The sequence below is a fragment of the Pelodiscus sinensis genome, chromosome 2, assembly GCF_049634645.1.
Source record: "Pelodiscus sinensis isolate JC-2024 chromosome 2, ASM4963464v1, whole genome shotgun sequence".
Classification (NCBI taxonomy): domain Eukaryota; kingdom Metazoa; phylum Chordata; order Testudines; family Trionychidae; genus Pelodiscus; species Pelodiscus sinensis.
In genome coordinates this window covers 183,035,101-183,047,215 of record NC_134712.1, presented here as the reverse complement: position 1 = coordinate 183,047,215, position 12,115 = coordinate 183,035,101, and the positions used below count along the sequence as shown (strand labels likewise).

General features: G+C 41.9%; 1 long non-coding RNA gene across 1 annotated transcript in view; it reads right to left on the bottom strand.

The window, feature by feature from the left end:
* The window catches only part of LOC102453666 (uncharacterized), a 106,009-nt gene that overhangs the window by 40,866 nt on the left and 53,028 nt on the right, over window positions 1-12,115 (bottom strand). The window contains exon 3 of the long non-coding RNA XR_332225.4: window positions 7,242-7,368. This is a non-coding gene — a long non-coding RNA (uncharacterized LOC102453666). The remainder of the gene's footprint in view (window positions 1-7,241; window positions 7,369-12,115) is intronic.

Below are 12,115 nucleotides of genomic sequence, written 5' to 3'. Positions count from 1 at the left end.
TACAAAGAAAAAACAATGTTGCAGGTCGTCCATCTATGTATCAGTAACCCCTACATTAAAACGAGATACAGCTAGGTGAGAGAACCTTAGGGTTTGGCTCAGTCTAGCAGTCACTTAAGAGAAACTGATTTCAGTTCTACCGAGTTGAAGCAGACCTTGTATCGCCACAGGAATGAGTGGGCGATACCCCGCTGCTCTTACAATAGGTAGCTAGGTCCATTTATTGCTGAAAAGAACAATTCCAGCCCTTTTGTCTGATGTTATATTATGTTAGGCTAAGCACGCGTTCTATTAGACCTTATGTAACCTTCTCTTTGGAACTCCTTCCCACTCCCTGAGTGCAAAACATTTGCCTTCTTCCCATTCTTTCACAAAGCCTTTCAGCAATAACCTACTAAGAGAAAATGACATCTATTACAACTCTGTGGCAACATGCACTAGACTGGGGTTATATGGAGCGAAGAACATTTTATGTCTGTATAACTTCTCAAAATATCACTTGCTGACATGGCTAGAGAGGAGAGGCTCTGGCGACAGGCCTTCCTTTGGTAGGCACATGCTTTTCACTAAAAAAGGTGAGAGCCATCATCTCCCGTCACACCTGGAGAAACGTGTACGTTCCGGTCTCCTCATATTCCATCTGACACAAATGTATGTTTCCCTTGAGAACCCGGCAAAGGAAGACAAAGAGTGGCTGGAGCTGTATATTGTTTCTCATCAGGGCAGTGATCTATCAAGAGCAGTACTGTACTGACAAGCTAGCACAATGGTATGGTCCATATTAGAAGTTACTTGAATCAATCATCTGGTATTACCTGACCACCTACAGAAAGGAGGCCCAGTCCAGCGAGATGTTGGACTTTAATGGGAATTGGGGGTGATTAGAACCTCACAAAGGGAGTCTGCTGCGGGATCAAGCCAGTGATAATCACTGCAGTTGATTATATTTATTTCAAGTGGTTTGTTTTTTCCCCAAATATTGATCTATATGGACGTGTCATACAAATATTTATTTTATTTTACAAGGTTTGCAATCACCTCCTCACCCATTTAAGTTTTAAAAATAAATTTATCCACAGTATGTGGACTAATTCCCATTTTAAAAATCACAAAGAACAGATAGGCTTTGCAGTATGTCCCATAGGTCACAAACCCTGGCTTTGTCTACCAGGCAGGAAAACAAAGTCCAGAACAGCTTACTTTCTTTTTAAAACAGTGCCATCAATTGTTTCAGCTGCAAGGAATATCACCTGAAAAGAAAAGCAGTTTCTCAAGTAACTGGTTCCCAAACAATTTAGAGCTTTATAGGTCAAAATCAACACCTTGATGTTGCACTCAGAACCAAACTTGCAGGATCATGGAACACCGTGTTAGGCGCCCCTTACAAGAAGCACTGCCGAAGAAGCGAGCCACTGCATTCTACACAAGCATCAAGATGGTCTTCAGGCATAACACTACATAGAGCATGTTACAACATGGGTAACTGCAGAGGACAGAATCCAAAAGGAAAAGTTAGAACAGTCCAGCCAGGGATCAAGATGCTTTTGGCCACTAATGTGACTACGCAATTGCAGCTGCAAATTGAAAAGGACACCCAGACTGCACCCCCATGTAAGAAACGGTAGGAATACTCTCTCAATTCAGGGAGCTGAAATAATTTTCAAGTGCTTCCCCAGTCTTACTAGCCTTCTCTTACCCTTAGCCAGAGTGAGTTTCTGCTAGCTAACCTAATTAATCACTCACGCATACAGTTAGATTAAATAGAAATACATGCTTAAATATCACCAGTACTAATAGCCCACTTAAGAGCAAGTCCTCCAGCCTGCCGGGATCTGCAGGAGCATCAAAACAGGATGGACTACAATACCACACACACACACACACACACACACACACACACACACACACACACACACACAGTGTGGACTCTTGGTCTTCACCACACACACACACACACACACACACACACACACACACACACACACACACACACACACACACAGTGTGTGGACTCTTGGTCTTCACCCATTAATAGGAGATAATGAGCCAACTCCACCAGTCTTGTCTCTATAACCAGGCCTAAAACCAGACTGACTGGTCCAGGAGACCTAGGGACTTCAGCTAAACTTTTAGCTACATGATCACACAGCTTGTGACACAGACCATATTCTGCGTCACGTGGCTAATATATCATTTGTTTACCTAGCAAAAGGTCCATCAGACCACAACACTACCTTCACTGAGTTCCTGTATAATAAATCAGAGAGATATTCCTTAGATGTCCTATGACAAATTCAGCAGCTGGAAGACAAATCCAGCAGGAGTGGTCCAGTATGCAGTATTGAGGAGGGACTAACTACAGAAAATACCAAGTTTAGGTCTAATTCTATGGTTCGCGTTGTGAGGGAGGTCACACTAGACGATCTAATGGTCCCTTCTGTCATTAAAACCTGGGAAACAGAGAAACTTAGATACCACTTGGGCAAACACAAAACATTTGGTTAATCAATTCAACTGCCCCCTCCCCAAAAAACCCTGTGCACTTGGTCATGAGTACTAGGTATTTTTATACCAACTAAATAAAGCCATGTATAAGCAAACAGGTCAAGACCACATAGGGGTCTTAAGAAAGAGATCTGACAGCCTACAACAAATCTCTCTGCTTGAAACATTTGATCAGTTTGTACCAGATTCCAAAAAGTCGGTGTCTTAATATCTTGTGGATATTCATGACCTAACTAAAGAGGAGATTATAACTAATGTAAAAAGGAGGATATTATGGCAACGGTCCAATTTAGCTCTAGCAAAGTTATTGCTATATAGTATATCACAGCATTCAGAAAATGAAAATTCTGATGATTATGCCATATTTGTGATTAAGAGAGATCATAAAGTATGTGTATGTCTACACAGCCGTGTTATTTCAAAATAACGCGTTATTCTGAAATAACATAGTCCGCGTCTACACTCCAAGCAGTTATTTCAACCTAAGGTCAAAATAATGTTAAGCTGGAGGACTTTTTACTCCGACTTCTGTAACCCTCATTTTACGAGGAGTAAGGGAAGTCAGAGGAAAAGTGCTCTCTCTCTGACTTCCTGCTTTGTAGACAGCACCAAAAGCTGAAATAAACTATTTCAACATAAGCTACGCAACTGAGGTAGCTCAAGTTGCATAGCTTATTTCGGCTTTAGCCCTGCTGTGTAAACGTGCCCTATCAGACTGAGCAAGAAAAATCAAGCTGTGAAACATACCTGTTCGTCACTAAGAGGTCTTCTAGTCCAATACTGAAAACTGAGATAGGAGATTTAAGATGGCAAAATAGCTACACTTAAATATAGATACTGAGGACCTATCTGGTGAGTAGTACTGTGGGTTATGCAGTTTATATATTGAGAGAGTTGCTATAGGAAAACAGTTTAAAAGTAGTTGATAAAGACTGTCATATTAAATCAGTGGTTCTCAAACTTTTTGGATGTGGCCCACATGGCTCAATGCAAATCTTTCCTTAGACCACCAGCTGCTAATGGAAACCCGCCGTTAATTACATAATTATGCCCAAGTCCATTTTGCTAGTGCTGCAGCTAGGGAGAACGGTTTAATTTAACCAGTAAGAAATGAAATATTAATTTAAATTATTAAACAGATCAAGCACTTTAACTTTCTTTTGTTTGTTTATGAAACTTCATTTTAAATAAAGTAAAATATTAATTTATGTCCAACACAAAAAGTTCCCATGTTTTCTTTATTAATGGCAGAGATAGGGAACCATTTTTCAGTCAGGGGCCACTGACCCCCCCGTCCCCCCAATAGGGGACTACGCAAGTGAGAAGCAATAAAAAAAAAAAACCACCCCTCACTGATGTGGCCCCTAACTCTGACACTTCATCCCTCCGGTGCGCTAGCCTCACTGGGGAGGCAGAGAGACATGGAGGACTGAGGTTCATGACTTCCCATAGACCAGATTTACTCTTCTGGGGTTCTGGATTTTGTGGCCCGCCCCCTAGGCTCTGGGGTTGGGACAAAAATGAGGGATTCGGTGTGTGGGACAGGGCTGCCAACGAGAGGGATGGGGGTGCAGGAGGGCTAAATGAGAGGTAGAGTGCAGGAGCAGGCTGCAGACTAGGGGGAGGAGGCAAGAGCAAGGGAAGGTGCAGGAGCAGGCTAGGAATGCAGGGTCTTGGGAGGGATGTGTACGTGAGAGGGCTGGGGATATGGGTTCTGAGGGCACTTACTTGCCTTCATGCCCTGTGCCACTCCCAGGCACGGCCTCTCACTGCTCTCATTGACCGGATTCCGACCAGATCGTGCAGTGTGGGTTGGGACTTTCTCTCCCCTCCTCCCACTGCGGGAAGCCAGCACTGGTGCTTCAATCTCACAGGAGAGGGAGGACAAGGATACCTGCTGTGGGGGGAAGGTAGGGGCTGAGCTGCAGCCATGGATCACTACCAGTGGTCTGCGAACCGCAGTTTGAGAACTACTGTATTAAATCCTTCTGGGTGAGATTCTGCAGTTACGTTTGTAGCATTTTCAAGTCTGTTAATCTAGGTCCCAATTCCACAAGATATTTTCACATGTGCCTAATGTTACACACGAGTAATCCTGCTTAACATTAGGCATATGCTAAGGTGTCTTGTGAAATCAACACTCTTAACACACCCTTTCAAATCTGTGTGTGCTACATTCAGACAGGATTCTCCTGTGCTAAAATGCAGCCACCTCTGAGGGGAATCCACCAGTTGTTTAAAACAACACAGAGTAAGAGAGGAAGAAAATAAAAAATACTGTGTCCATTTGAATCTACAAGAGGAATTTAGCTAGGCAGGATGTAGTTACTTAAACTGGAAGAAGGCCTAGAGATCAGAGTTAGTCCTGAAAAAAAATGCCATATGATCTTTAATGACCACCCGTAATCAGAGATCTCTATTTCAGGTCTCAACCAAGATATGACATAGTGCTCACTAATGCTATGCTGGGACATTGCTTAGATGCCAAGGTCCCACCTGCTGAACCAACACCACCACTTCAGCAGGGTCCTGGCTTTCTGTGGAACTCTTGCCAAACAGTCTTGGCCTTGATCTTACCTTGCAAAGGTCTGGAGAGATCTTAGTTTGAAGTAGTACTGGTGAATTTATGCAATCTAGGTCCAGTTAAACTAGAAATCCAGAAGCAACTTTACTGCTACCTGCCCCCATAATTATATACTGACGGGCAGCTGCCACTGCCTACATAATTTTGCTGCTCTGTGGGATAGGACAGGAGCACAGCAGTGGCACTTCCTCTTTGAAATGTACAAGAGCCCCAGCATTTCAAAGACTGAAACACCGCATGGAGCCCAGGGCCAGCGGGGAATCCCCCACTGACCCTAGGCTCCACGCGGCTTCCAGCTTTGAAATGCTTGAGCCCCCCTGCTGGTGCTTCTGTACATTTCAAATGTGGAACGTGCGCTAGTCTTTATCGACTAATCGAATAGTCAATGGAAATCCCATCGACTATACGATTAGTTTATTAATTAATAGTTAACATCCCTAGTCTAAATCTAAGCAGTTTCTTCTTTAAAAAAACCAAACCTATTAGAGGGTCATTTACTCCCTTCCCCAACAAATGCTCCGGTCTCTCTCTACCACCAAATTACACAGATTTCAGGTTTCTTGACAAATAAGATTTAGTCCTGGTCCAGTGACAGATTTTAGGCCCAGTATTTCATGACCATGCCGGGCTTTAAACTACATTGTTGCACTATAGGAAATAGGAGGGACATCCCTTTCCAAATGGACTCCATAAGCAACAACGTTTATCCCCAAAAGATGCCAAGATATCAGAATAAAACACTGACATTTTTATGCCCATTAAAAATATCTTGAGTAAATTCAGCATTTCTAAATTAGTGGTTATATTTTCTGTCTCTTTCTGCAAGCTGAATCATGATACCAACACAGCTGACTTTGCAGGTGAAATGTTACATATTTGCATTCAACAATCATAACAGAGCTGTCTCAAACATCAGTAAAACAGTTTTCCTGTCAGTTAAATAGCATATACACCACATATAGAATGACGTGGTATATGAAGCTTTTGTAAACTTTCATAAGGGATGACCTGCATAATTCACTCCTGGTCTTGCTATGTATAGCAACAGATCTTTATTTTCCCACCATCATATTTATTCCTTTATACACAAATGTGCATACACAGACACACACTCTAGACATTCTTACTTGTCACCGTCTAGTAATGTTGTCTATATTTAAAAAATATGTTAAAGGGGAGGGAGAATTTAAATCAAAAGGTCACACAATGATTTAATGGTCTCTTCTATATTAAACTCTATTAAACTTCTAAAATCTGGGACTCTCTGGTCCAGCAACAGATATTGCTGGACCAGGGAGCTCTGGCTGGACAGGTTCAGAAGTGCAGCCTGGGCTGGGCTGGCGGTGGGGAGCTCAGCCGTGGCCAGGGCTAGCCGCAAGGAACGCAGCCCCAGATGGGGCTAGAGACAGCAGGGCTGGCCACTGTTCAGGGCTGGCAGGGTGGGGGACACAGCCCTGGTGAGGGCTGGCACGGTGCAGGTCTGGAGGAAGCGGCAGGCAACAGGGTGCACAGTCCCAGCTGGGAGCAGAGTCTACAGCCAGATAGGGAGCTTGACCTACCCTGGTCCAGCAAACTCTGTGGTTTGGGACCACTCAAGGTCCTGAAGGTGCTGGGTGAGGGAGGTCCAACCTGTAGCTCAAACAAATATAACCCCTGAAGATTTTTTTTTAATTATACAGAAGACTACATCATAAGAAAAATCATTAGTAAATTTTCTACATTTGGCAAGATGTAGGACCATGATAGTAGTTGTGTATTAGAAATGGCAAGTAGATGATACTGAACATTGCAGACACACAAAGTCATCACAGTCATACGTGTTTTATATAGCAGAAGTAATCTGCAAACCCATACGAAGACTAAAAGACTGTTCAAACCTGGAGCAAGCAAAACTTGATAAATGTTAATCCAGCTGAGAAATGTCAAAATAGCTGAAGTCAAAATAACTGAGGAATTACACATGCTGGTGAGCGAACAAAACCAAGCCATAGACACAAAGATGAAATGCCAGATTGCCCATGGCTTATTATCTGGATGATTAATGGACAGCTTGAGACTTATTTTGATTCCTAAGAGCCCTGTATAGCTCAGAAGCAACCATGCTGATTCCCCTGGGATATAATCCTGGCAATGAAGTAGAAGAAATGCTTACCTTTGGCCGCAACTGAGCCAGTTGCTACAGTGAATTGTCATCCTGGTATCAAAATCATCTACTTGTAGTGCCACGGGTGTCAAACTTCAATTCACATCTTCTCCAAGCTGATGCTTTAATAGAGATCCTAGGTAAAAGAATATACATAAGGACCTTCAATTTGTACAGGAGACATTGATAAGTATCCCCACCTGAGCCCGCAGAGGAAAAAGCAGCAGCTTTCTGTACTACTTTTGGCATCAACTGTTTTGTTGTGATGTTAGTTCAGATGGAGTATCCAGAACCTTCTAAACATGTATGAAAATTACACAATGCAGGGTTGTGAATGGTTCATAGATACACTTCAGAAAATGGCCGTTATTCTGAAATAACTTTGCTGTGTAAAAACACACCCTTAGTGATGGTCACCAGTGTACATTTTTGAGTAAACATAATTTATTAAGATGTCCTTTAATTGTAAAAAGTATGGAAAGCATACCAAATACTGATTGGACAAAAATCTTATCAAGCATTGTATTTATGGAGTAAATTCTGAAGGGGTCTTCAATGTATATGATAAACATTGTAAATGTTCTTGTTTGGGTTTATATATAATATGCGTACATACATTTGTATAAGATTATACTATTTCTTTAAAAAGGAGAAATGCACATCTTAATTAAGCAAACAACTTTCATTTTTCTTCCCAACCACTCTTCTTCCTGTTCTATCCCTTCAAATTGCTGCTAGGACCTTGAACAGAGGCTTAAAGCATACATCGATATAATTACCATCTAGCTTCATAGTGATACCTGGACAGTCTGCTTTTTCTAGTTATATTCCATTTTTTTCCAGTTTCCCAAATCGCAAAAGCCAAAGATTCCCCAGGGAGACAGGAGTTGACAGCTACATTTTTCACCCAGTCACTGCTCTGGTTTGAAACTACGTAAATATTACATTTTACCCTTTTTCTATGCAGCAGTGGCTCTGATCTTCAGAGCGAAGCACTGTAAGCAGCAGTGTGCTAAATACACTGCAGTTTTTCAAGAAAAAGGCTTGCAGGAACATCACTGCTGTAGTAATCTTAATTTCTGTTCTTTGCATAGAAAAGTGTTGATTCTGTGGCTTTGCAAATTTTATTACTGCATGTCAGATTAAGGACAGGTCTATAGGGCTATGTCTACACTGTACGCTTATTTCAAAATAACTCATGTTATTTAAAAATAACAGACTTCTTACTCCGACTTCTGTAACCCTTATTTCAGTAGGATTAAGGGAAGTTGAAGGAAGAGTGTTCTTCCTTCGACTTCCTGCTGTTTAGACAGCGCCAAAAGTTGAGTTAAGATACTTTGACTTCAGCTACACAATTAACATAGCTGACGTTGTGTATCTTAACTCAACCTTAGCCCGCAGTGTAGACATACTCTAATAGCTCCAGGAGGTCAGCTTAAGGTATGCAACTCCAACTACTTAAACAGTGTAGCTGGAATTGACGTACCAAAAGATGAGTTTGGTGCCATCTCCACAGTGGGAGGTCGACAGGAGCAAATGGTCCTTACTCCTTGTGAATTGAGAAGTACCGGTGCCAACTGGGGCACCCTCAGAGTTTGATTTAGTGGGTCCTTACTAGACCCACTTAATCGAATGCCAGAAGATCGATCTCTGGCACAATAAGTATAAACATGGCCTAAGACCTGATTCCATATGATCTTTGGGTGGCATTGGCATTACCATAAAGCATCACACATCAGTTCCATTGTCCACCCAGTATCTACTTTGCTTAACTTTTGTAAAAAGCACATTTTCTGAATGACTAGTATTTTCCTTTAGTCATTAATATTCAAACTGTACCTTTATACATAATTTGCAGACTTTGAGCAAAAACAAAGGGGGAAAATTTATTCCCAGATTTCAAATTTCTTTGCAGTGTTGATACAAGAGCAAGAGGCAGTTTATACCAGAGCAAGCAGATGTTGAATATCAGTTTATTCTATTGAGTCCATGTTACTAAAAAGGAGATTAAAGACTAAAGCCCCCATCCTGCAACATATCCTATATGGGAATATATTTATTTTATATATGTATCCTACATATGCTGCAGAATCAGGAGGACTTCGGTGTTTTACAGTTAAACAGTTTTTTCTATTTCCCAGATCTCTTTGGGCATGATTCTCAAATGTGCCATGTGCCAGCAGCTCTAGATGAAATTGAAGGGAGTTGAGAGTGCTTGGTACTTTTGAAAACCAGGCCTTTGTTTTTTGTCTTATTTTTTTCATAGCCTAGATCTGTAAGTAACAACTCTGTCTGTGTTTCGTATAAGCTTTTCCACTATAAGAAGATTTCATACTCTCCTGAACCCTAAAGATATTTATCATTAGAAGAGAGAAAATGAAGTCCCCACCTTTTCCAAAATTCTGTCAGAGTGTACCTTGATGCTATCACAAAAAGCAAGCATATACAAGGTAAGCATTAAGCTTACAAAAGAGAGAGAGAGAAAGGCATGCACACACTTCATTTAAATGACAAAATCCTAACCATGAAAATAAATAAGATACATACATGAGGTAGCCCAAATGATAGCCCTGTTGTCCCATTAATCATATTTAATGTAAACGCCTAATAATGTTATCTTTGGTCCCAGCTTTGGCAGCCTATAATTTAACAGAGGCACTTTTTCCACAGTGTGGATCAGGTACTAGCGCTGTCTCTTTCAACTCTTTTGTGCACCTAAATTAGAAAACCCAAATGTCATTTTCTTCAGACATGAAAGACACTCAAGGTCACTGCAAAATAATAGAGCAATTAACTTTCCAAGTAAATTACGGCAGAGTAGTGAAATATAGTACTTTGTGAAGTGGGTGAAAAACTAAAACTGTTCTTACAAGTGACATCTGTTGTTCAGACTAAATGATAAATGCAATTCCAGACGCCTCTGTGAAATGAACAACATGGAAAAAGAATCCCCCCTCCCCGTACTATTTTGCTAGTTGGCTTCAGAATCTATTATTTACTGCAGGGGAGAGAAACCTATGGCCTCCAGCTTGCCTAAATCTGCCCCCAAGACTCAGGGCTTCTCCCTTCAGCGTTCCAGCCCATTGGACCCCCTTGAGCTAGAGTCAGGCAAGCCAGGGCTCTGCCTGGCAGGGGGAAGAAGCCGGCCGTCAACTGATTTTTCTGTGGCTCTTGACCCCCAAAATGTTCCACACATGCTTTACTGCACTAATAAAACAGATTTGCTGTCTGACGGTAGTGAGACCAGGAAGGATTTTTGTCAGCTTTTTTCCTGTCTCCTAATAAAATGGGCTGTATTTACTTGATTGGGATTTGTAAATTTCCCAAAGGAATCTTTATTCTATAATGTGATTTAATGGATCATCTAAATATAGTTTTTATCATAGACTGTAATTGCTGTGAATAAGGAAGATCATTGTCCCACATAAAACAACAGTAGGAAGGAAGAAGCCTTCAGGGCTTTGAGTTAATAAGAATTTTAAAATCCAGAATTATCCTACTTCTGGCCCTCTTTTCTAAGTCAGCCTAGTTTTTTGTAACTGAGTAATTTTAAAATACCTCATCAACACAACTGAATAACTCAGCAAAGATAAATCAATTGACAGAGAAAAATCAGAAGAGGTATGCACAGTAAGAGTATGTCTACACAGCAGCATTATTTCGGAATAAGAAATAATAGTGTGTCTATACTGCCAGCCTTTATTTTGAAATAATGTTGAGCTAGAGGACTTCTTACTCTGACTCCTGTAACACTCATTTCATGAGGAGTAAGGGAAGTCGAAGAGTGTTCTTTCTTTAACTTCCTACTGCGTAGACAGCGTCAAAAGCCAAATTAAACTGTTTCAACTTCAGCTACACAATTGACGTTGCTGATGTTGCATTGCTTAATTCTACTTTTGCCCTGCTGTATAGACATGCCCTAAGTGACATATTAAATGCAAATATAAAACCATATTAAAATACTACTAGGGGCGAACACAGGACAAAACCAAGAACTGAGGCTGAGAATTGTGCCCATTTGATTTCTGCAGGGCATATGTCTGTTACAATACTGTGTAGCTACTTACCTAACTACAAATGCAAATCTGATACTGAAGTCAAAAGGCATTGAAAAGGTTTTAAGGAACTATTAAAATGTAAAGAAAAATAGATCTCCTTCCCTTGGAGGCGTTTCAAGGTGCTAACATAGTACTCCACAAATGCAGCACTCTGGTGGATGGGACGAGACAAATGCTCTACTGTCCTGCTCAATCTGTGTCCCTTTGAGTTTCACGAGGAGTAACAGTAGTTCGAACTAGGAAGCCTAGTTTGTGCCCCGTGTAGCCGCGCTGCACGGGGTTCGAACCAGCGGGGTTTAAAAAATGGCGGCTCCCCGCTTATGCAAAGGAAGCCCGGGAAATTCAAATCCCGGGCTTCATTTGCAAGAGCGGTATGCCTACATTACCCCGCTAGTTCGAACTAGCGGGGTAGTGTAGACATACCCTGAGACTGGGTTCACAGTTGGTTCTGGACAACACAACGGCCCACCACCCTGATACAGAGTCCAAGCCGGCATTCTCTGAGGACAGGTAGGCAGTGTTAGATTTTGCACATGGGAACACTAAATTTAACCAGCCCAGCACAGGATAGGCTACTCTGGCACACATGTCCCGGGCTGGGACTATCAAGACATGTGTCACAGCGTAGTTGGCCCTTGTGATACCCAGAGCCCCGGTCCCCTGGACCAGAGCAGATGACTCCAATCGAGCCAGTTAGAGGACTGGGCTACACTTGGGGCTACAAAGGGCTGCTAGTAGGCAGCTGGGGAGGATGGACAGAGACAGACAGAGGCCAGAGGACAGCAAGCCCCAGTGGAGTGGAGCTACCCGCTGGGGTGGTGGGTC